The following is a 23,186-nucleotide window of genomic DNA, read 5'->3' as shown; positions in this document are numbered from 1 at the left end:
ATCCAACGTCATTGCCTAGAATTTAGGTTTGGTTTCGTGAAGATGTACTGCAAATTGTGATTATCACTATGTGGATCAAACTAATTCCCAAGATGTAAATGCCTCCATCTCACCAAGGCATGCACAACTGCCGCTAATCTAAATCGTGAGAACAATAATTCAACTCATGATCTTTGAGTTTACATGACTCATATGCTATGACACGACCATCCCACATAAGCATTGCTCCTAAACCCTCCAAAGAAGCATCTGTGCACATCACAAAATCACCTAAGGGATCTAGCACTAGTAGAATAGGTGCACTAGTCAAATGCTCCTTGAGGATCCAAAAAGTTGTCTCACACTGATATGACCACACAAACTTCTTCCCTTTCCTCTGAAGAGAAGTAATAGGACAAGCAATATTCAAGAAACCCTAAACAAACCAGTGATAATAAACTGCAAGGCCCATGAAACCATGAACCTCACCCACATTAGTGGGTGCTGGCCAATCCACAATAGCTTGAATCTTAGAGGGATCCATTGTGATACCCTCACCTAAAATAACATGGCCAAGAAACTTAACCTCGGTCTGAAAGAACTCATACTTCACCATATTGGCATACAACTTATTCGCATGAAGGCACTGCAAAACCCGCCTCATATGCTCCTCATGCTCCTCCACTGATCTCGAATACACCAATATATCATCCAAGAATACAAGCTCAAATATATCAAGATAGGTCCTGAAGACTCCATTCATCAAGCTCATGAACACTGAGGGTGCATTAGTAAGCCCAAATGGTACCGTTGTAAATTCACAATGTTCATATCGAGTACAAAATGTTGTACGATGAATATCTGCCTTATGAACCGCAACTGGTGATACCTGACTTAAGATCTATCTTGGAGAATACCTCTCCATCCTTAATTTGATCAAAGAGGTCATCAGTTCTCGACAAAGGATAACGATTCTTCATCGTCACCTTATTTAACTGCTTGTAATCAATGCATATGCGAAGAGATCCATCCTCCATCTTAACAAACAACATAGGTTCTCCCCATGGAGAAACAATAGGACAAATGAATCCCTTAGCTCACAACTCCTCCAACTACAACCTCAAATCACTTAACTCCTAAGTAGTCACCCGATAGGGAGCCTTAGATATAGGCTCAGCTCTGGGAACCAATTCTATCCAAAAATTAATGTCACACTTGGGTGGCATACCCGAAATCTCGCTAGGGAACACATATGAAAACTCCTAGAGTATGAGATGATGATGAAAGAGATCATCATGATCCCCTCCATCATCCAAATCATTCACCCTCACTACAAACAACTAACAACCCTGTCGCACACAACACTTCATCTGCATAACGAAAATCATGCTAAGAGAAATAGGTCATTGTTCACTCACTATCTCCGCTTTCTTCCCACTATCATCAAGACACTACACCCTCTTACCATGGCAATCAATCCTAGCCTATTGAGCCTCAAGTCAATCCATTCCTAACACAACACCATAGGAACCCAAAGAGAGAATACGAAAATCCACTGAGGTGGTACATTCTCCCAAATCCAACACACTACCATGCACAAAGGAATCCGCTGCCACCTTGGATCTGGTAGCCAACTCAACCTGCCACCTATTGTCTTGCTTTTCCATAGCAAGCCTGCATCACTCTACTATAGATGGAGAAATGAAAGAATCTAAAGCACTTGAATCAAATAATACTAAGCAAGAGATAACACCTATCTCACCTATGTCTCAACAACTGTAGCCTGGTGCTTGACCTGACAGTTATCAATAGTCGCAAACACATGATGAGATCTCCCTGCATCACCAATGGTGGGCTCGAAAGCAGCTGGTCTCTACCCTGACATCTGCGCAAACCTCTAGGGACAATGAATAACAATATGGCTTGGCTAACCAAAAAAGAAACAATCTCTCCTACCAAATCCCCTGTTCATTGGAGGAACTTTAGGTTGCTAAACACTACCTTTGTTGGAAAACTATTGAGAACTCTATGCTAATTGAGAAGGAATAAATCACCTATCACACCGCCTACTGCGAATCCTATCACCCTATGACCTAGCACCATGCACAAAACTCTAACTCTGAGGATACTTCTTCTAGAACCGCTAACTACTCTGAAAAGAAGATGGATAACTCTTGGAAACACATGAAGATTGCGGTTGTGCACCCCTCGCAACTAATCCTAAAGCTAGAGCACTAACTGTCTGCACACCTGGCGCACCTCCTAATGTCAAGTTCAAGTTCTCCTCAACCAACCACACCTTCTCCAGAGCTACCTCCATAGTCTTAAGCTCTAGAATCCGAACCCCATTGCCGATGCAGTCGTTAAGACCTTTAACAAAATATGAAATGAGCATGACCTCATAGTCTGCAATCCTAACATACTGTTTAAGTTCAAAGAACTTATACTCATACTTCTCCACTATCATATTCTGCTACCTCAAATCATGAAACTCATCTACCTTTATCTACCTCTAATGATCTGAAAAGAATCGAGCATGAAACCGCTCAAGAAACAACTCCTAAGATACTGCCGCAATATCCAAATGCAACTTTTGCTCCTCCATATGCCACCATGTAGAAGCAAAATCATGAAGATGCATGATCGCACACCTAGCCTTAGTGTTACTGCTATACGAATGCATAGTAAAATACCTAGCCATATCTAAATGTTAAGTCTTCGCCTCCATGCCACTACTATAACCATTGAAAGTGGGAGGACGAGACCTAAGAATATCTTTGATGTGACTAGTTGGACTTGCATCTTGATCTGGAACAACATCAACTCTCCTCTGAGGTGAACATGAACGCTCCCTCTCTTGCTCCTGATACTCAAATCTATCCTGGCATGCAGATTGACGAGACTCATCCTGTTGATTCTCCTCCTGTCTCGTTCACAAACAACCAAGAAGCTCCTAAATCACATTAATTAACTGTGGAATTGCATCTCCACCCTGCCTGCTATTTCTCCTCATGGCATGACTCTTCAAAAACCTCGAGACGAGGATTTCTTCAAGTACCCATATGACCACTACGGCCATGACCTCTACCTATAGCAAACATCTTGTCTAAGAAAGACGTAAAGAAACTATAAGCTAAAAGTCTAGGGCAACTATAGCAAGAAAACAACAAGTAGGGATAACCACATGGCTAACCCAAACTATAGTGTTAATATGCATAACAGGCTCATGTGAGACCAAAGTACCCAGTGTATGAACATGGGCTCTGGTACCAGATGTAATGCCCACCAAAATACCCTAGAGAAATAAAGCTAACTAACATGCAAATAGAGATAATATTTTTTTTTAAACATAATCTAATATAACACATATATCTATTTACTCATATGCATCTAACATCCATTAAAATGATATACACATATCCAACATGAACACAAGCATAATTATAATCATAGAACTCATTACACAAGCGGAAATAAACACAACTCAGTGTTTATCTTCTCTACGGTATCTCAACGTCATTACTTATCACACCACCATAAGTAATATCATCAAGATTACTTCTAATATCCAATTCATCCTAACACAATTATCATCTACTCTTCCATGCATATAGATATAAGATCATTCTCTAATCTATCTATCATGTATGCAACCACTAATAATGCACATACCATTTAAATCCCATTAGGTTCATTTTAAAAGCACCAAACCAAATGTTCCTAACCCCAATTACTTAATCATCATCTAACATCATTACTCCTTTCCCATATGATCTATCACATTACTAACCCATTTCTTTTAACACAATAAACATCCATATGATACTAAGTGCACATCAATATAACCAATCACATTTTTCTCATTAACAATTTCAACATTCAAGATACAACATGATACATTAATATGTCCTACTACAAGAGTCATTACCATATCCTAATACATCATTTACCAATACATATACATTATCCTTTTTACTTCAATGAGCACAACTCTCAACTATAAATACTATGATCTCATGAAATATACAAATACATATGCCATATAAATCATGCACATCCATCTAGTACAATATCCATCCATAAGTTGAAGAGATAAGAATCCACATCCACGCTCCACAAAGAACATCCCAATGGAAGAAGGCATAAAACCACCCAACCATGTGGAACCAAAGGAACCACCCCCCATGCTAGGAGATGACACAAGGTCCCACACACACTCTACACTTAGGCTGACACCTAACAAAAAAAGAGAACCCAACAACTCAAGAACCACAACAAGGAAACAACCAAATGCAATAAGCCAATTCACATCACAAGACTAATCATAAACATAGAAACTCCCAGAGGCGTACCAAAAACCATGGTATAAGGAACAATGACCAAGGACACATGTAGGAGTGGAGTGTCATTACATGCTATCCTCACACAGAGGGGAAAATTCACACCCTAATAGACATGTCATTGCATGCTATCCTCACAAAGAAGGGGAATATCAACCCTGATAGACATGTGGAACCACCTCAACCTATAAGAGATCAAGGGAGTTTGGTTTGCTATCTCAATGGCCTTCCCAATCTTATCCTAAAACATCCTCCCTAGGACTAAGTCTTAGGGCTCACACCCAACCATTATTATCTTGTTTAGATGAATCCTAATTACCCAACCTATCTAATTAATTATTAATATTTTCACTTATTTACACAAGGAAAACTTTCAATGTGCCCTGGTGGTCTAGACTCCAAGTATCCTTACTAGGAACCTCTTAGTAGCCTATCTCTCACGACCCTGGTCATCACATGAAAGCCCACTCCCCCTAACTATGTTCCATGACCTTAAGGTAAACATGAAAAACCACATTACAAGGAGGCTCATACAAAATGAATCCACAAATAACAACAAAGCATGATCATATACAAATCCGAAGCATAGACAAGAACCATAATGCCAACATGTAAACCAAGAGCCTCATCAGTAATCAACACAATATTAAAAAAGAGTAAGGCATGAATTCATCTTACTTAGGCATGAATTCATCTTACTTAGCCATGAACAATATCAAATCCTCAATAGTGAGGCATAAGCATCTCACTGGAGCTAACATAAGACCATCCTCTACAACAAGGCATTCTCCATCTTGCTAGAGCTAACAAAACATGCATAAACTTTCCTCAATAGCAAGGTATTATTCTTCTCGATGAAGCTCAAACAATAACATAAATAACCAAATCTAAACAATACTCAACTCTTAGACACACAAGAGAACCAAAAAATGCCTCTGGTACAAAGATAGACCAAGAAAATCTGACCCAGAAAGTCAAAATAGCCTCATACATGAAAATAGAGCAGAATGGCACATTTGACAAATTTTGTAGCACATTTAACTAACATTATGGCGCATATAAAGAATTCTGCAGCACCTACAACTAGGGAAACAATGCCCGTGATGCCCAGAATAGCGCATATGATCACTGTTCTGGTGCATTTGACTGAAATAATGGTGCATCCAATAAGAACAATGGCGCAACATACTATGGCGCATATGATACAGAGTCTCAGAAACTCAGAAAATGGAAGTTAGGCATTTACAAATCAAAATAAAATTGAACTGAAACACAATCATGGTCTCAAATCAACCTAGAAAGAGATGCAATATCAATTACAAACCAAAGGACTTAATAATTGACAAAATGGGAATTGAAAGCATAGGAGATTTCTTCATGAGAACATAACATGACCACAACAATACATAGAAAGATAGGACTTACATTAGGAGACCAAACTCTCATCATATAAATCAGAATAACAAGGGGAAACCAGGAATTACATACTCACTATGAGAAATCTTAGCATACAATCAACACAACAAGGAGAGAAATCCGGAGAACACAACCAAAGAGGCTATTCAGGATGGTATAAATAAGACCAGCCAAATATCAAATACTCTTACCCCCATAATTTTAATGTAATATGCACATTCTTATATTTATAAACTATATGATATTCTCCCATGTTCCTCCCAACATACAAGCTTTACACTGGCACAACGCAAACATTTCTTTCCAGAAACAAAAATGCATAGAGGATGAAGTGAAACCAACCTAGAACTTGAAGTTATGGAAAAAAGAATTCGATGAGGAGTTAAAAATCCAAATCCACAAACCAACCACAACCAAAATCCAAGCTCAATCTTCCAAAATCCATAATCTTCAGTATACCGAAAATTCACAGAAGTGTCAACCCCAACAACACACAAGAAAAACAAATAAATAGAAAACACATTCAAAACTATAGGAAAATTCCAACCAATCAAAATATTTTGAGAAACTATATTTCATACTAGAACCCTTTCCAAATTCGAGGTAAGAAATACAAAATAATATTATTTACTTACCCCACAACTTCCAATCAATAGAATAATAGGGTGGGTAGAAAAATATAATATTAATTAACCCAATTAGTAACAAAGGGAATAATAATAAAATAATAACCAATAACAATTAGATAATAAATCAAGGCCCAATAAAAATAAATCAAAGCCAATAATAAATAAATGCTACAAATGATTAGAAAACCATAACCAACATAATATCATAAATATAATCAATTAAACAATAATTCATTAATCAATTAATTACATATCAAAACACGAAATAAATATAAACTAATAAACCATTAACCAAATAATAATAATAATAATTTGCTCAATAAAATACCCAAACTAAACATTAATTTAATTTAATTAAACTTGTAGTGTCATAAAATTACGACCCCTGCAATTTGCAACCACATTAGGGTTTTTACGTTGGTGATTTGAATCCCCAAGCTTGATCGGAGACTCGAGACTTGCTCATCCTCGAAAACTGCACTTTTTCTGCCCCCCACACTGCCTGAACCTGCTTCCTGTCCAGAGACAAGGGCAGGACAGGGGCGTGGCGCCCTTGTCCCTGCCCTATTTTGGGGTCCCCTCTGTCCTATCTTTGCATTGGACTTTGCATAAAGCAGGAATACTTTCCTTGTGTCAGGCTGTGACAAAAAATTAGTCAATTAACCCTAATTGATGAGTATATAAGTTGCATTTGTCCTCTATTTTGCATAAGTTCGATAGGCGATAAAGTTGGATAAGCGAAGAGTGGGCATGAGTTCAAGCATTCCTTTCCAGCATTGAGCATTCTCAAGTCTCTCTTCAAGGCTAGGTGTTGCATTCAAGTAAAGGATTCAACCATTGAAGAGGAGATCCCTTTCAACATTCAATTCCATACAAGCAAATCTACCTACATTTCTATCTACAACCTCTCTTGAGGTGAATTACATTTCAGTCTTTCATTTACATTTACTTGCAAGTACTTTATTTCATCGTTTGGTTAATTCCAAAACTTGGGTTTGACCTGAAGGCAAACCCCCAATCCCAACCCCTTTCCCTCTCTTTTTTATGTGTAGGTTGCAGGTGCGTAGCTATGTTAGTAGATTTAGACTCCATTTGTAGAGGCGAAAAAACCCTTTTCATTTCTTGGATTTTTTGGAGGACCGTGTGCACTTTCAGCACGGTCTCGACAACCTTTCCTCAAATTCGCAGGGCAGCTTTGTCTCAACATATTATAGCTAGATCCAAGTGCACAGCTTCATCCCACACTTATATCTTGAGTTATTATCAGTTCTTTGCTACTTTTACGCTTAGTCTCAAAGAACATAATTCAACCATTTTCCATTCTAAAAGAGGGGTTAGCTTGTCATTTCTATCTCAATATCAATTAATTTAGTATTCAATCTCTTCCCTAAGAGATTGCATCTAGTGAATTTCCCCCCTCTTTTAATGTAATGTGAATAAAGTGTTTGAAGGGAAATCTGTAGTGAAACTTTCATCTCTCCTTGGAGGGAAGAAAATCTTTCCTCTTGATCTCAACATCATTTACTTTTCCCCACATCACATTTTGGTGAACTCGATGTCTTACATGCTTTATTATGAAAATCATTGCATATTTTTCATTTACAAGTTTAATTTTTCTGCAAACCTAGTGGTTAATTAATTCAAAACCCTAGTTTTTTAAATTGAAATTGAACTTGTGTTGTGTACAAATTGCTTGTTATTGTCTTAGATCTGAAAATTGCTTTGTTTGTCAAATTCAATTTCTTCATTGTCCAAATCAATTTGCAAATCAAATTCACAAAATTAAGAGGTTAATTATCAAAACCCTAATTTTCAACAATCATCTTGAAATTGTGCAAAAATTGAATTTCCATTCAATTTTCAGATTTGTGACTGTTTTTAGACTTATCTTCTGTCCTAAAAATCAAAATTTTAATTTCCCTCCTTTTTCAAAATTCAAAATTTTAAAAATTAAGTGGTTAAGTAGTAGAACCCTAATTTTCATATTTAATTGGATTTTGTGCAAATTTCAATTCATTTCAATCAATTTCAGTTTTCTAAACATTTTTCAAGGTGTCCCTATCCATTAGGTTTGATCCTTTTCAAAATTGCAATTCAATTCCTCTTTTTCCTCAAAACCCTAATAGGGTCCTATTTTCACCTTCAAACCTTAATTTCGCCTATCTAAAGATCGTAAAATCCACCAATTTTTTTGGGTTAGCTTTAAAATCATCGTAACTTTCATCCCTGAAAATTTCAAAAAAAGTTGGTCGGGCCGTGTGCACTTTCAACACGGTCCCTAACTTTTTTCATGAAATTTCGGGAGACTGTTATGGTCATATTTAATAGCTTAAATCCAAAAAATTGGCTAATTTTGTCGATTTTTTTACCCTCTAAAAATAAAAAATACCTTCAAATTTCAACATTTCAAATTTCAAGAATTTTTTTAAAAATTGAGTGTTCATTATAATCTGCCCTGATTTTAAAAATTCTGATTTTGTCAATTTTAAAATTAAGTGGTATCCCATTGGCCCTAATTTCAAATTCCATTTTCCTTTCATTTATCATAAAATTATCGTTGGGAGTTGTGTCATTTTCTTTTTTCAACAAAGTTCAAATTGTTTAATCATTATTTTCCAAAATTTTACATTATTCAATTTTGGTACACTTTATTCAAAATTCAAATTCAAAATTTCAAATTTTTCCTCTAGTGCATGAGTTTCACCACTATTAGTCCTGCCTACACTATCCCCATTAGACGAAGCATTAGATTTAAGGCTTCCCAAGGTTTAATTATCGAGGAAATGGAGCATAATTTGGGTGACTACTTTAATGAGGATAATGCTAATTCTTCCCATCCTAATCACATCCCTATCTATCCAATTGATGAATCCCATGATGAACACGAAGAAGCTTTGACTAGAGTTTCCATAGATCAACTTTCAAAATTGGACAATCAATTTGATAACTTTCAACAATGGATGTCCCAAGAGTACCCTAATAGTGAAGCTCTTCCATTAATTGAAGGCCTTAAACGCATGATTCAAAGTGCTAAGAATGGAATTGATATATTGTGTGGCATTGCTCATATTGTTGATTCTAATGTCATGCCTATAAAGAATTGTGCTGAGAACTTAGTTTATTCACAACCTTCGAATCAAATCAATCATTCTATTCCTTCGACTACTCCTATGACTAGTGTTCCCACTTTTACCTCAAATATCATGGCTACATCAACTCAAAATGTCATTTCTACAACCATTAGTCATGGGGGAAATCCCTCTTCTTCATTTAATCTTCCATCTATACCTATGTCTTCCATAAGTATTCCTATTATCCCTCAACCAATCAATGTGACACAAGGGGGCAATTCATTCAACAATTTTATTCCTCCTTTGAGTGTCATTTTTCCTATTCAATCATCACCTATGCCTACTTATCATAATGTCCCACAACCGTATTCTCAATCCATGCCATTCTTCAATAATATCACACCACCTTCTTAATCAACCATGTCTAACATCAATTCTTCTACCAAAGCGACCATTAATAATCTTGCTCAAACTGTGTCTTCTTTACAACTACAAATTGCTTCCATGAGTCAATCCAAGTTTAGTGTGCCCACATTTGATTTTGCGAGCCCACTTTCCCTTGATATTGTTAAAGATGTGCCACCTAAGCATGTTGAGGTCCCTCAATTGGAATTCTATAATGGAAAAGGTGATCCTCTTACGCATGTTAAAACATTTCAAACCTTGTGTACTGATTTTGCTTATGATCAAAGACTGCTTGCAAAACTGTTTACAAGAACACTAAGAGTTAAGGCTTTACAATGGTATTTCTCTTTGCCTTCTTATTCTATCACTTCTTTTCAACAATTAGCAAATACTTTTATTCAACAATTTCAAAACAACATTGGTCCTACGATCACTTTAACTGATTTAATGCATTGTAAACAAGGTGTTAAAGAAAAAGTGATTGATTTCATTGGTAGATATAAGCATTTTTGTGCTCAAATTTCTTTTCCTGTATCTGATAATGATATTCAAAGAATTTTCATTTCTAATTTGCAAAAGACATCAGGGAAAAGCTTTTTTTGTTTGAGTTTACTTCCTTTCTGCAGTTGTGCGCAACACTCCAAAAATATCAACTGGATGTGAGTCAAATGGAGCAATCTACTCCTATGGCTCTGAGTGATAAGGGGGAGAGTGTTCAACAACCGTTTGCGAAGTTCAAACCAACAAAAATCTTCATCAAGTTCAATGATACCATTAACAACAAAAATGGGAATGCTACAACAAGTGTGCCTCCTATTTCTAAATTCTTTAAAATAGAAAGACAATTTACTCCTTTGAGTAAATCTTTACATAGTATTATGTCTTAGTTGTTACAAAGGAATATTATCAAACTTCCTCCTATCAAACCAATTGACCCATCTAAGCTTGCATCCCCTTATTTTGATAGCAATTCCTTTTGTAAATTTCATCGTCAGCCTGGTCATGATACTGGGAAATGTTTTGCATTGAAAAGTAAGATTCAAGATTTGATTGATAATAATACTATATCTGTGGCAGGTGTGAATGATAGGGGAAACAAATCAATAGATCCTCCTAATCAAAATCTTAAGATTTTATCTGATCCTTTGCCTTCTCATACCTCTAATGTGTTTGAGATTGAACATACCTCTTTCTATCCTTCTGATCTTACTACCACAACTCCGAATTTAGTGAATATGGTAGAGAAACAAGTGATACCTAAGGACCCTTGTATTACATTTGATCCAAGTGAGACCATTAAAGCACTCGATGGCCCTTTATACATAGTTGTGAAGGTTAAGGACATACCTTGTCGTGGTGCTCTTGTTGATCCCTCTTGAATGATTAATATCATCACTGAGGAGTATCTTTTAACTTTACAATTGCATAAATCGATCTATGATGACACTACTGTGGTTGTGAAGTTATTTGATGGATTCTCTTGTCCTACTATTGGTTCTATCACCCTTCTTGTTGAAGTTCACACTAAATATATGGATGTCAACTTTGTTATCATTCCTTCTTTTGAGTAATTCTTTGCAAAGTTGGGCTACCTTTGGCTATCGTCCATGAAGGCTATTGCTTCTCCAATTCATAAGTGTTGGCATTGTATTGTCATTGATGTCAATAGGTATAGTATGGCTATCGGTATAAGAGATATATGTGCAACACTGTCATTGATGCATACCGAATGTGATGTCTTTGATGTCACCTAACTTAGAAGGTCATCGATAAGGGAGAGAATGTCATTCAGCACAATGGCCATTGGAGTCACCGGTACACAAGTTAGTGTTTGACTTGTGTTGAAGATATGGATAGGAGAACGGTATGATATAACAACCGGTAAATGATGACATTTGTAAGAGAGTAAGATGCTAGTTTGTTGATTGTGATGAAGAGGGGGAATGTTATCTAAATCACATCAACATTGAAGGAGAAGCATGTACAGGTCACTGATATACTATGTGCATGTCAATCAGTAGGACTCCCACCAGATAAAGATGCAGTCACCATTTGAAGAATTGACTGATAGTGAATGTGCCCTAACCGGATCACATGTGTCTGTTTTGAAGATATGCTGCTCAAACAGGGAAGCCACATTGGTGTATTGCAAGTTGTAGATGACAAGGATCCACTCCCACTGGTAAGTGGATCTTATCTCCTATTACGCATGAAATGCTTCATATCCCTTTGAGAGAAGGCATTTAGAGGAAGCAAAGGTAGGAGATTGGATGCATAGATTAGATGAAAAATGTGAATGATGAGGAAGTCTCATGACCTTAAGATCAGAGATGTGTACCAGATCTATAAAGGTAGACATGTTGAGTTGCCGGTACAGAGAAGGAAGGATATTTTTTCCATCTTGGCAAACCGGTTAAGAGGTGGGCCGATCAAATGATGAAGAAGGCAAAGTTTGTGTAGCTGCAGACAAAGGGCATTGCCAGATTGAAGATTGAGTTTGTTGAAGGTTGATGACATGGTGTCATCAAGGTGGCTACTACTAAGTATGTCCATCGGTAAAGCTAACAAGGTGCATGAGGTGTTTTGGCAAGAGTGATGACCGGTGAAGGTGTTCCACTGGAAGAGAATAAAGGTGCAAGGTTGATAGCAGATTGATTAGGGTATAATCGTCAGGGTTTGTGAATAGGTAGATGAACCTGGTTCTGAGGTTGGTCGGTGATCCTATCCAGACTAACACAAATGACCTAGCAAAGGTGGATGTCGATAGAGTGGCCACGTGGAGTTGAAGTGGCAAGCATGCATGCACAGGTCGGCGTGGTGTGTTGGTGAAGTGTCTGTCGGCGAGGTAGACGGTGACAGGTCGACATTTATGTCGACTATGTGATTCATGGGATGTGTAGCAGAGGTTTGCAGCTCGAGGTCAAATGGACAACAAAGATCCAAGACAAACTGTTTGAGAAAATCAAGGTAGGTGAAGGAAACCGCCAAGCCATTCTTGGTGATCGACCAAGAGATCAACCAATGAATTAAATGCAGACTGCTAAATATGGAAGGTGTATTCTGGAAGGAATGACAATGGCAATATTAATTGATGTGTTGCAGATCATCAATATAGGTGATCAGATCTAATGAGTTCTGATTGGATTTAGTTTCCCTCGAGGTCGATGAAGAAACCCTAACCGCCTGAAGTTTGAATTGGTTTTTGGTAGGAAGACTTGTTTATATATATGCAAGTCTAAATCAATGAAGCGACTACTACTGAATGATAGTGTGGTGTTGGTGAAGAAGTGAAATCAATCAAGTGCTCAAGAAGAAGAAGAAGAAGAAGAAGAGACTGAGTGTGAGAGAGAGAACAGGGTTGAAGAGTTCAACCAACAATAGTGTGGCAACCAATAGTCTACCATTGAGTCCGAGAGAGGAGTATACCGATGGTGACTGAACCGATAGAGAAGAGGCAAATAAGATTGCAAAAAAGTGAAGAGCATAGTGAGAACCAGAAGAGAATCGATAAGTTGAGAACCGACAGTAATCAGATAGTGGATATCTGACTGAGTGAAGTAGACTGGTGGAGAGCAGTAGTGTGGTAGAGAGTAGAACCGACAAAGAGAGGAACCAACAAAGAAGAAGAAGAGGCTGAACCAGTAAGGTTGCGGCATGAGATAAGGCTGCAACAGTGAGAGAGTGAGCAGAGAACTGACAGTGAATTGGATAGAGGATTTGGTGAAGAGATTTGCAAAAGAGTTACAAAGTTCATTTGTAACAAGGCTATTACTTTTGTAATTGATTATGTTCATTAGAGATCACTGAGTTGGAGCTTGGTGTAGGGGTTGGTGCTCCTTGGGTTGGTGCCCTAAACATTGTAATCAGATTTCTATTGTGAGGCTGGATTGGATCAGTAGACTCCAGCAACATTTCTCACTGAGGTTTTTCCCATCTTGGGTTTTCCTTGTATATACTGGTGTTATGTGATGTCCCCTTCATGTGTGATTGCATTTGTGTTAGTCTCCCATCTAACCGGTAAGTCTTCTTTTTGTTAGATCTGTTAACTGGTATACACACATAGGATAAAAAAGGAAAAAGGTTGTAAACCATTGATTCACCCCCCTCTCAGTGGTACATTGTGTCTAACAATTGGTATCAGAGCATAGGTTCCTGGTTGATAAGCTTTCTCTAGCTTGGGTAGATTCTGGCTTAAGAACACAATGGTCTATTTAGTGTCAATCCCAGTTTCAGTATTTGATGGTTCAATCTATTCTATTTGGAGTTGTATAATGGAAGTCTTCTTATCCTCTCTAGGGTATGATGTTTGAATGTTAGTTGTTAATGGTCCCCCCAGTCATGTCAGTCCTCCCACCGGCCTTGAAGTAGAAAGAAGATCTAGGTGCAATGAAGAAGCCATGAAGGCTATATTCAGTGGACTGTTTGCCGATGTTTCTTCAAAAGTAGACAAGTGCAGGTCAGCTAAGAGCTTGTGGGATAGATTGAAGAAACTCTATGGTAATGAGCCTACCACTGCTGGATCAGATTGTGAAAGCAAGAAGAATAGTGCAACAGATGCATGTGAAGATGTAGAAGGCAGATCAATCAGTAGTTGCAATAATGATGATGAAGAAACTCATCTATTCATGGCCCAAGAGACAAAATATGAGGAGCACACATCTAAAAGTGATAAGGCAAATAGATCTCACTGACAAGATGTGTTTGGGAGTGATAGTGAAAGTGAAGAAGAAGAAGAAGTAGAAGTTGATCTTGAAGGAGAACTTGTAAGTGCACTTGCAGAAATTAGTAGAATGAAGAACGAGTACAAGTTATTCAAGAATGTTGCAATTATGGAGTAGAACCAGTTGATCAGATGCCTTGAAGAATCTGAGAAATGTGTCTCAAAATTAAAAACTCAACATGAAGACACCAAGGTGTGCCAGTGTAATGATCTAGCATCTGAGCTAGAAGTCAAGGATAAAGAATATCAGCAGCTAGTAGGAGAAATGGGGATTCTTCAAAATAACCTTGAGAAATGTCAGGATGATCTCAAGGTAAGAATCCGGTTTGATGGAAACAGTGATGCCTTGGACAAAATGTTGAAAAAGCAAAAACATAACAAGGATACTAGTGGATTAGGAAATGGTGCCAGGGAATGCTCCACCAACAAGAATGTCCCCCACAATGACATTCTATTTGTCTCCTCAAATAGAGATAACAAGGGACAAACCTTCACAATTAGAGATGCTCCCCGGAAGAAGGTAGATCTAACCACAACTGTTGAAGACATGCAGACAAGGATGAAGACTGGTGCTACTAGAAGGAGGAACAATGCAGATCCCAAAGGAAAAGGGAAGATGGGAGAAGATAGCTTCACTGGAAGCAAGAACATGAGAAGACAACAAAGAAGATCTCCTACCAATATAGGACAAGGAAATGCTACCTCCCACAAGTCAAGGCAAGTGTGGAAGAAGAAGGGACCAGATGGAAGAAATGCAAAGAATGGACAACCTAGGGTCCATCCCCAGAGAAGTAGAAATGGAGATGCCAAACTGGCAAGATCTCCCCATGCATGGCAGAATAAGTTTGTAAGTTATAAACCTTCCTTCTCCGGTTATTGCTTTGGATGTAATGGTCATGGCCATAGGGTAGAAGAATGTAGAAAGGGATCTAGAAGGAACAATCTAGGATCTCGTAGATATCATGCATATGAGAAAAATGTATCAAGGAGTAGAAAGATGCATACTTCCTCTCCCGGTTATGCAAATAGTGTTTGTTATAACTGCAATAGATCTGGCCATAGAGAGTTTGAATGTAGGAAGGACTTGCAGTTATATGGAAGCTGGTATAGCTGCTATTCTCAACATAGAAATGAATATAGAGAATATGGAAGTCAAAGACCTACATGGAACCAAAGGGAAAATGTCCCTACAAGATCAAGAGGTCCACTGGTTTTGGTTGTTGGTCACAACAACATGACCAAAAGAAGATGGTCTAACTGGTATGTTAGAAGGTTTACCAATCATTAGATTGGCATGGATGTTGTGTGCTACTATAGCACTGCTTTTGGTCATGATGCAGGATCCAGAAATGTAAGAATCTATCAGCAGAAGAAGAAGACACATGTGCCCCTAAAACTGAAATTGGGATGAAGAATGAGAACAAGCATGAATGGAGGAAGAAGCAAGAAGATGCAAACGTGAACCGACAATGTGCATTCAATGAACGGGTGATATCTCCTAAGGCTTAAAGGAGATGCAATACCTTAGGGGGAGTAGTACATTGACCTTATCATTCACCCCCTTAGTGAAGAAGGACACATGGAAGAACAAGTTGTTGTTGGTATGAAGCAAGAAAATGAGATGGTAAGTGTGTGTAGTGGCTGCCTTGACTACACACCTACAAATGAGAGATGGATCATTACTACATGTGTCAATGGATGGAAAATTTGCAATGGAGATCAGATGAAAATTGACACAAGAAGATAGGAGTTACAAGAAGGTGCTCTGGTAGTGATGATGGACCGGTACAAGGAACCAATATGTGGAGGATGTTGCCGGTATGAATTCTAAACATGTGCTTGCAGGTTATGTAAGACAACGAGGTTCGAGATCATTGCATTAGCCCTAGTAGCATGGAATGAGGAGCTTATGTCTCAGGTGGGATTGGAAAAGACCTGAATGACATATGATGGCACGGTTGTTGATTATGTATGCATGCATCCTTTAAGGGCTAACCAGTTTGATTTATGGCATGATGATGATATTGTATGGCATTGTATACTTCCAGAATCATGTCATACGTTGTGATGGATATAATGGAGTTGAAAGATCATCAGTTGATCACATATGCACAACTCAACCGGTATATGGTGCAGATTGGAGCTCCCATTTTGTACTTGAAAGACAATAAGGACCTGAGATGTATGACTCAGGGGGAGTTCAAGTGCTTATTTAGCATAACTGACATGCTTGAACTTATGGGTGTACTGGTTGTATTAACTGCAGAAGATGGAAATTGTTGTAGGAATACCTAAGATAATTTTATGATTAAGGGTATCTACTTTCCCAATTGGTAGCACTCATAGTACAATCACATTTGATTCTTAAGATCAATTGGTATCGGAAGGCTGATGATGCAGTTTGACCGGCATGTATGTTGTATTCACTGACACATGGGCCTTCAATTGGTTTCATTCTTGCATATGCATTAAGGTTCTGGTTTGCATATACACTTGGGTGCTGAGCAATTGGTGTCAGTTGATGGTTGAGCCCTCCATCTCAAAATGTTGTGATTTGAGAGGATGCAAAGTATGAAGGTTAAAGGAGAAGATGCATTTGGTAGAGCAAAAGGGGAGAAAAATCTTTGTTAGTGCCCGATAGACACAAGGTGGAGAGAAACCCTGACATTGCCCTTTTCCATTGTTGTCAAAGGGGGAGAGAGACTCTTTAGTATAGCGCATACTACATGTGTGAAAATCTATGGATCACACAAAGGGGGAGAGAGAATATGTAGTATGTCGGATACTACATGTGTTGACATCAATGCTAAAGGGGGAGATTGTTGGCATTATGTTGTCATTGATGTCAACTAGTATAGGATGGCTACCGGTATAAGAGATGTATGTGCAACATTGTCATTGATGCATACAGGATGTGATGTTTTTTATGTCACCTAGCTTAACAGGTCACAGGTAACGAAGAGAATGTCATTCAACATAATGGCCATTGGAGTCGGTACACAAGTTAGTGTTTGACTTATGTTGAAGATATGGATAGGAGACCAATATGATATAACAATCGGTAAATGATGACATCTGTAAGAGAGCAAGATGGTAGTTAGTTGATTGTGATGAAGAGGGGGAATGTTATCTAAATCACATCAACACTAGAGGATAAGCATGTACAAGTCACCAATATACTGTGTGGATGTGAATCAACAGGACTCCCACTAGATAAAGATGCAGTAACCATTTGAAGAAATGACTAACAGTGAATGTGCCCCAACTGGATCACATGTGCTTGTTTTTGAAGATATGCTGCTCAAACAGGGAAGCCACATTGGTGTATAGCAAGTTGCAGATGACAAGGATCCACTCCCATCGGTAAGTGGAGCTTATCTTCTATTACGCATGAAATGCTTCATATCCCTCTGAGAGAAGGCAGTTAGAGGAAGCAAAGGTAGGAGATTGGATGCATAGACTAGATGACAAATGTGAATGATGAGGAAGCCTCCCAATCTTAAGATCTAAGATGTGTACCAGATCTACAAAGGTACACATGTTGAGTTTGTGGTACATAGAAGGAAGGATATGTTTTCCATCTTGGTAAACCGATTAAGAGGTGGACCAGTTAAATGATGAAGAAGGCAAAGTTGGTGTAGCTGTAGATAGAGGACATTGCCGGATTGAAGATGGAGTTTGTTCAAGGTTGATGACATGGTGTCATCAAGGTGGTTATCGGTAAGTATGTCCACCAGTAAATTTGACAAGGTGCATGAGGTGTTTTGGCAAGAGTGATGATCGGTGAAGGTGTTCCATCGGAAGAGAAGAAAGGTGCAAGGTTGATAGCAGATCGGTTAGGGTATAATCGACAAGGATTGTGAACAGGTAGATGAACCCAGTTCTGAGGTTGGTTGGTGATCCTATCCAGACCAACACAAATAACCTAGCAAAGGTGGATACTGACAAAGTGGCTACGTGGAATTGAAGTGGAAAGCATGCATGCACAGGTCGACGTGGTGTGCTAGTGAAGTGTCTGTCGATGAGGTAGATGGTGATAGGTCAACATTTATGTCAATTGCGCGATTCATGGGATGTGTAGTAGAGGTTTGCGACTCAAGGTCAAATGGACAATAGAGATCCAGGATAAACTGTTTAAGAAAATCAAGGTAGGTGAAGGAAACCGCCAAGCCATTCTTGGTGATCAACCAAGAGATCAATCAACAAATAAAATGCAAACTACTAAATATGGAAGGCATGTTCTGGAAGGCACAAAAATGGCGGTATTGATTAATGTGTTGCAAATCATCAATCTAGACGATCATATATGATGAGATCTGATTGGATTTAGTTTTCCTCGAGGTCAATGAAGAAACCCTAACTGCCTAAAGTTTGAATTGGTTTTTGGCGGGAAGACTTGTTTATAAATATGCAAGTCTAAATCGATGAAGTGGTTGTTGCTGAATGATAGTGTGGTGCTGGTGAAGAAGTAAAATTAGTCAAGTTCTCAATGAGAAGAAGAAGAAGAGACTGAGTGTGAGAGAGAGAACAGGGTTGAAGAGTTCAACCGATAACAGTGTGGCAACCGGTAGTGTGCCATTGAGTCTGAGAGAGGAGTATACCGGTGGTGACTGAATCAGTAGAGAAGAGGCAAAGAGGATTGTAGAAAAGTGAAAAGCACAGTGAGAACCAGAAGAGAACCGGTAAGTTGATAACCGACAATAATCAGATAGTGGATATCTGACCGAGTGAAGTAGACTGGTGGAGAGAAGTAGTGTAGTAGAGAGAAGAACCGACAGAGAGTGGAACTGACAAAGAAGAAGAAGAGGCTAGACCGGTAAGGTTGCAGCAGGAGATAAGGCTGCAACAACAAGAGAGTGAGCAGAGAACTGACTGTGAATTGGATAGAGGATCCGGTGAAGAGATTTGCAAAAGAGTTATAAAGTTCATTTGTAACAAGGCTATTACTTTTGTAATTGATTATGTTCATTAGAGATTACTAAGTTAGAGCTCGGTGCAGGGGTTGGTGTGCTAAACATTGGAATCAGATTTCCATTGCAAGGCTGGATTGGAGCAGTAGACTCTAGCAACATTTCTCACTAAGGTTTTTCCCATCTTGGGTTTTTCTCATATATACTGGTGTTATGTGATGTCCCCTTCATGTGTGATTGCATTTGTGTTAGTCTCCCATCTAACCGGTAAGTCTACTTTCTATTAGATCTATTAACCGGTATACACACATAGGATAAAAAAGGGAAAAGATTGTAAACCACTGATTCACCCCCCCTCTCAGTGGCACATTGTGTCTAACATTAAGTGTTTTAAATTTCCCCACAATGGAGAAATAATAATTGCTAACCAAAACTTATTTCAATAATCTAAAAGAAGCCCAGGTGTTCCTATTGATCTCTTTTGGCCTAAGCAATTTCAATCTCTTCCACAAAGGAGCGATTCTCTTTTCCAATCTTATCAAAAATGGAAGAAATATATGATTTTATCCTTGATTCAACCTAGATCCCCAACAATTGATATCCCCATTCTTCTTGAAGATGATATCATTCCCCTAACGGATAGGACTCATCTTCCTCAACCTATTCCTATGGATGTGACTATTCCTTGTCCTAAGAAGAACAACAATTTTTCTTCTAAGGTTAGACCTGTACCACCTCCCCATGATGGACCTGGTCTCCTTCCTACACCTAATAATCCTCCTTTATATGGTGCAGTTCCACCTCCGTGCTCTTATAGAAAGAAGAGACCTGCCTCTCCTCTTGTCCAACCTAAAATATCTCAACCTAAACCTTTAACTATCAAAGAGGAGATTGTTCCTCCTTTCATAAATATTCCTCCTCCTTCTTAGTCTTCTGCTAAGACTCGACAAAATCATTGTGCGAGAGATCATCGATGAAGGCGTCATGCTCATGCTCGTGAAGCTGTCCTCCAAACATTTAATCTCCCAAGACTCCAATAGTTGATATGATTCCCTTTTCTCCTAAGCAAGATGTTGAACCTACATATCCAAATCATAAGTTACAAACAACATTTGATGGTTTTACTCCTATTCATGTTTGTGATCCTCTATCTATATATCTTGATGAAGAAATAAGTGAAAATGTTATTCAAGATGGCAATACAACTCCTAATACTTCTAATAGTGACTATGAATATGTTGATATGGACAAGCATTTATCAACTGAATTTTCAAAAACCCTAATCCTAGCTCCTAGAATCGAACAAAGGGACTTAGCCCATGAGCATAGTCCTTGTTTGGATCTTGTGTTAACTCCATCTGTTGCTTGATGTCGCTCCTCTAGGGTGTTGCTTGCCTTCCCAAAATAGTGATCAACAAGATCAGGAGGCGGATGTCATGCTATATTAGCAACATTAGCACTGTAGATCTTCTCCTTCTCTCCTCTCTTTCTCTTTGTAACTATTCTTCTATTTTTCCCTTAATGTCTACTTGAGGATGATAAAAAGTATTGAGATCTCTTTTGGTCTCTTTCATGTTGACTCGAAAGACATCTTCTATTCCCTTTCTTCCAAGGTAGTGTCCTTTCTTTTGGGAATGATGATTATTATATGCATATACATATATGATATACATGAGTTATCGTACAACATACTGATCCTGAGGAAAGAAAAATTACCTTGTGTTTTGTATTCATTATCCTTGGGTTTCTTCCTTGATTGGGGGCTAAATCCTTGCAATAACGTGCTCCTGCTCTTCTCTCTCTCTCTTGAGTGTATCCTACCTTAAGGCAATCACTCCCGATAAGGTGTGTGCAATCACTTTAACATGGGGGCATACACTCCGCTCATATTTTCCTTCTTGATACTTAAAGTTATTTAGTGAATTCCGCTTTGCTTTATAATTTTTGGTATCTTTTTCATGACTCATAATGAGGGGAACCTTTCTACTTGTAGTCATGGTTTTCCCTTCTTGATCTTCCCTTTTACTTTGTCAATGGATGTTGTAAGATCCTTAGTCCACTAGGGGCTTGGTGCATCTTGCCTCCTTGACATAGTAGAAGTCTTTCAATCTTGTTTCCTTGTACTTTTCCTACAGTATTGGCATACAGTTATACTCCCACTAAAGTGTGGGCTAAATGTAGTGTCATAAAAATTCCACCCCCACAATTTGCGACCACATTAGGGTCTTCACGTTGGCGATTTGGATCCCCAAGCTCTGATCAGAGACCCGAGACTTGCTCATCCCTGAAAACTGCACCTTTTCTGCCCTCTGCATTGCCTGAACCTGCTTCCTGTCCTGAGACAAGGACAAGATAGGGGCGTGGCGCCCTTGTTCATGGCGACCTTGTCCCTGCCCTATTTTAGGGTCCCCTCTGTCATATCTCTGCATAGTACTTTGCATAAAGTGGGAAAATTTTCCCTATGATGAAAAATAAGTTAATTAACTCTAATTGACGAGTATATAAGTCGCATTTGTCCTCTCATTTTCATAACTTTGATAGGCGATAAAGTTGGATAAACGAAGAGTGGGCATGAGTTCAAGCATTCAAGCATTCCTTTCCAGCATTGAGCATTCTCAAGTCTTCCTTCAAGGCTAGGTGTTGCATTCAAGTCAAGGATTCAACCATTGAAGAGGAGATCCCTTTCAACATTCAATTTCATACAAGAAAATATACCTACATTTCTATCTACAACCTTTCTTGAGGTGAATTACATTTCAGTCTTTCATATACATTTACTTGCAAGTACTTTCTTTCATCATTTGGTTAATTCCAAAACTGGGGTTTGACCTGAAGGCAAACTCCCAATCCCAACCCCATTTCCTCTCTTTTATGCGTGTAGGTTGTAGGTGCACAGCTATGTTTGTAGATTCAGACTCCATTTGCAGAGGTAGAAAAACCCTTTTCGTTTCGCAGATTTTTCAGAGGATCATTTGCACTTTTAGCACGGTCCTGATAACTTTTCCTCAAATTTGCAGGGCAGCTTTGTCTTGACATATTATAGCTAGGTCCAAGTGCACAACTTCACCCCACGCTTCTATCTCAAGTTATTATCAGTTCTTTGCTACTTTTACATTTAGTCTCAAAGCACATAATTCAACTATTTTCCATTCTAAAAGAGGGGTTAACTTGTCATTTCTATCTTATTATCAATTCATTTAGTATTCAATCTCTTCCCTAAGAGATTGGATCTAGTGAATTTACCCCCTCTTTTAATTTAATGTGGATAAAATGTTTGAAGGGAAATCCGTAGTGAAACTTTCATGTCTCCTCGGAGGGAAGAAAAGCTTTCCTCTTGATCTCTCCATCATTCACTTTTCCCCACATCACATTTTGGTGAAATCGATGTCTTACATGCTTTATTCTGAAAATCATTGCATATTTTTCATTTACAAGTTTAATTTTTCTGCAAACTTAGTGGTTAATTAATTCAAAACCCTAGTTTTTAAAATTGAAAGTGAACCTGTGTTGTGTACAAATTGCTTGTTATTGTCTTAGATCTGAAAATTGCTTTGTTTGTCAAATTCAATTTCTTCATTGTCCAAATCAATCTGCAAATCAAATTCAAAAAATTAAGAGGTTAATTGTCAAAACACTAATTTTCAAAAATCATCTTGAAATTGTGCAAAAATTGAATTTCCATTCAATTTTTCAGATTTGTGACTGTTTTCAGACTT

This window comes from Cryptomeria japonica, chromosome 8, assembly GCF_030272615.1.
Source record: "Cryptomeria japonica chromosome 8, Sugi_1.0, whole genome shotgun sequence".
Taxonomy (NCBI): domain Eukaryota; kingdom Viridiplantae; phylum Streptophyta; class Pinopsida; order Cupressales; family Cupressaceae; genus Cryptomeria; species Cryptomeria japonica.
This window is presented reverse-complemented; position numbering follows the sequence as displayed.